General features: G+C 49.4%; 1 pseudogene; it reads right to left on the reverse strand.

Moving 5' to 3' along the window:
* Positions 1-6: 6 nt before the first annotated feature.
* LOC119312211 lies at positions 7-1,772 on the reverse strand (annotated as a pseudogene).
* Between the last annotated feature and the right edge of the window lie 1,699 nt (positions 1,773-3,471).

Below are 3,471 nucleotides of genomic sequence, written 5' to 3' on the forward strand. Positions count from 1 at the left end.
GTCAGGCCAGTACTGTTGTATCTGAAGATTTCCCCTGTTTCTGCGTGTCGGAATCAAGCATAGCCGTTGATCTGTCATCCAGTGGCTCTCCTGCAAAGATAACGGTTCGCCACTAGCTCTTCATCAAGACCGTAGACATTCTATCCAACGGCTCCTATCGCCCAGAGCGTCGTTGTTCATCGCCCGGCACGCCATGTGCTCTGCTCCACTTTCTGTTTTATTTTTTCTCTCTGTAATGGCTATATAGCCACCTCCCCTTCTCATTTGTGGGCATGATAATTGTAACTGGGTATAAACCCTAGCCGCCGGTGGCGTGCTTTGCTACTTTCCCCATTTTCTGCAATACAAACCCTAACGAGATCGCCTCGAATTCGTCTCTGAAGTTGCGATGTTGAGAGTTTAGCTAGCTAGTTTGTTGTCAAGTTCCTGACACGGCGGTCATCAGCTCGCAAGGCCGGTGGCCATGGCAGTTCGAATGGGAACGCCGCGCCGGCGTACCGGTTCCTCTCATGCGCCTGGTCCACCTCTAGCGTCTCGAGATCGATGGAGAAAATCCAGGTCTCCTCTTGCGGCGTAACGAGGATGTGCCTCGTAGTCGTCGCGACAATCTTTGCTGGTCGCTCGAAAAATGTCTCCTCACGCCCCGGCAACCCGCTAGTCACCTCCGGCAGCCTCACGAGCTTCTCCACCACCCACTCGCCACTGCTGTGCAGCTGCTGAAACACCGTGAGGTCATTGTTGGCCATCACGCGTACAACGCGCGCCGCGCCGTCGTCGCCGCCGATGACCCGGAAGGCTGAAGATTCCTCCGGCGTCCCCACGACGGTACACGGGAACGTGACGAGCGAGAACTGGATGGTGGCATCGTCGAGAGCCAGCACGGCGCCCTCGCGCTCCATCCGCCAGAAGAAGGACGAACGCGCGCGTCCTGCGAAGCTGATCGAACGGTACTCCGGGATGGAGACGTCTCCGCCGGACGCGCTCTCCACCAGCCGCTAGCCGCCGTCGCCGCCGGAGGAGAACACGCAGGCGCGGGGGGCGCCACGGTCATCCTCGAAAACATCGCTTTCGTAGGTCACGGCGACCACCCGAAAGTTGGACATGCCGGTGGAGCCACCACCTGCAGCAGGCTCGTCGCCGTCGAGCAGGAAGAGACCAAGGCACTGGTAGGGCCACATCTCCTCCCAGTAGAGGATCCCCTGGCACCTCCGGTTGAGCGGGTCGCATACGAGCATGTCAGGGAAGTGGAGGTACTCGGGGTCCCCTTCCCACACTCGACCCATCCGGTAGTAGACAACGTCCCTCCTGTAGAAGAGGAGGAGGCCACCGCGGCTGTCGGCGAGCTCCCAGGGCAGTGAGCCGTGAGGGACAGCCGGGAGGAAGTCGAGGGAGAAGTGGCGCCTGTCGAGGCCGTCGGCCGCCACGGGGTCCGGCACGAAGATGTGGTGGTTGTTCCCGTCGACATGGTAGTGGCCGGCGACGCTGGATGGACGGAGGGACCGGTGGTCCGGGAACGTGGCATCGTCCGTGAAGATGAGGCGGCGCCAGCGCTTGAACGTGGACGCCGCGCGGAGGAGGGCGAGGGGCGTGGCCACGCGCAGGAGCACGAGCTCGAGGAGGTGGTCGGGGATGTGGTGCACGCCCGTTGGACCCGACGGGGTCGGCTCCGCTTCCCTCGACGGCCGCCGCGCTGTCTTGTTGCGCCGGCGGTTGCGGTTGCAGCGAGAGCGACGTGGTGCTCCCTTGGTCTTCGCCATGGACCGCGGTCTCATAAGCTGCTGGTTGAGTGGACGATCTTCTTTATAGTTCAATAAGGTGAGTGGAGTGAGTGACGCGGTTTGGACTTTGGAGTACATATGCGGTTGCGTGTCTACCACGGAGCTTTTTCTCCATTGCTTTGGAGGGAAGGCAACGAGCAACGTACTCCATCCCATGGAACTTTTCAACTGCTTTTTCTTCAGTTCAACAAAGGGAGGCGGCCAGCTTGCCTCCCAAGGTAGGAGTACTAGGTTGTGCGAGCTAAATCCACTCTTCTTTGCTTATCCCAAGGGCACATAAAAACACCACGTTGCTATGGAAGCAGTCACCCTAAAGCTACATAGGCGTGCAGGAGTCTCTGGAAATCAAACAGGGTTCCAAAGTCCATACCACTCGAAAAGCTTATTAGTGGCATGTAAAAAAGCTCATAAGCCATATGTGGGTGACACATCATGTGTGAAAGTTTATTATTTGTGTGACATTCACACACCACTAGTAACCTGGTTTTACTAGTGATTTCCCCATTTTACGCACGCCGCCAGTTATGAAAATATTAGTGTTGTGTGAGCGAATTTATACGCCACCAGTAGCAATTTGGTTATTTTTAAAAACATTGATACTAGTGGTGTGGCCTTCAATTGGGCACATCACTAGTAACTATTTGTTGATAACATAAATAACACTAGTCGACTATTGGCATGCCATCCGAGTGCAGATTTTTGGTGACCGAGTTCAGCTCGGTATTTAAAAATAATATTGTTTTTTTTAATGAAAATAAAATTCATGGAAATGTATATATGTTTAGCATGGAAAAATCTCGCCCAACAAAAAACATCAGACCATTTTGGAAATATGTATTTGTCTTTTTTGTGTATGCTCTTGTGAATGTATACTGTTAAGAACACATATATACTGTTCATGTGTATGAGTGTTAACAAAAAAAAATCAATTTTTTCACGCCGTAGAAAAATGTATTTTTTTGACACGGGCACCATGGCGCATGTGCATCATTTGCTATTTCCACATGCCATCCAACGTAGCACGCCACTAATGACAATTTGTGATTTTTTTAAAATACACCATTTTTATATGGCACATCTGGACACCCGAATGTATACATACATTTCATCCATGCATCCCTTTTGGCTGTACATCTAATATACATTGTCAAGATCCACAAGTCGCATGCATTGTGTCGTGTAGAGGTCACCGTTGTCCTCCTCTATGGATGCCGTCATCGTTGCCGCACGTAGTAATAAGTCGCTGCCAGAGTGGCTTTTTCTTATAGTGATGCAACAATATATGGATTTTTTAATACAATGTCAAAAAAATGTTCATGTAATTCAAAAAAAATGAAGATAAAATTTAGAAAAAGGTTTTGTAACCTACATATACCAAGTGGGAACACATTACACCACAAGGAAAATGCCACTTGAGATACATGTATGCATTCATTTCATCTGATGATCCAACACAAAAAGTATGATATTTTGATTAATGCACCTAACAATTTAAAACTTTTCATGCTTTCCGAAAAAATGATCTTGATTTTTTTAAATTATACAATGTAAAAATCATTTAATTCAAAAAATGTTTCTCATAATTAGAAAATTAAGTATGATATTTAAAAAGGTTTACACATTTCAAAAGTATGTTTATACAATGTAAAAAATGAAGGGTTGGTTTTAAAAATTGTTTAACGTGTATTTGAAG

This window comes from Triticum dicoccoides, chromosome 1B (genome assembly GCF_002162155.2).
Source record: "Triticum dicoccoides isolate Atlit2015 ecotype Zavitan chromosome 1B, WEW_v2.0, whole genome shotgun sequence".
NCBI lineage: Eukaryota > Viridiplantae > Streptophyta > Magnoliopsida > Poales > Poaceae > Triticum > Triticum dicoccoides.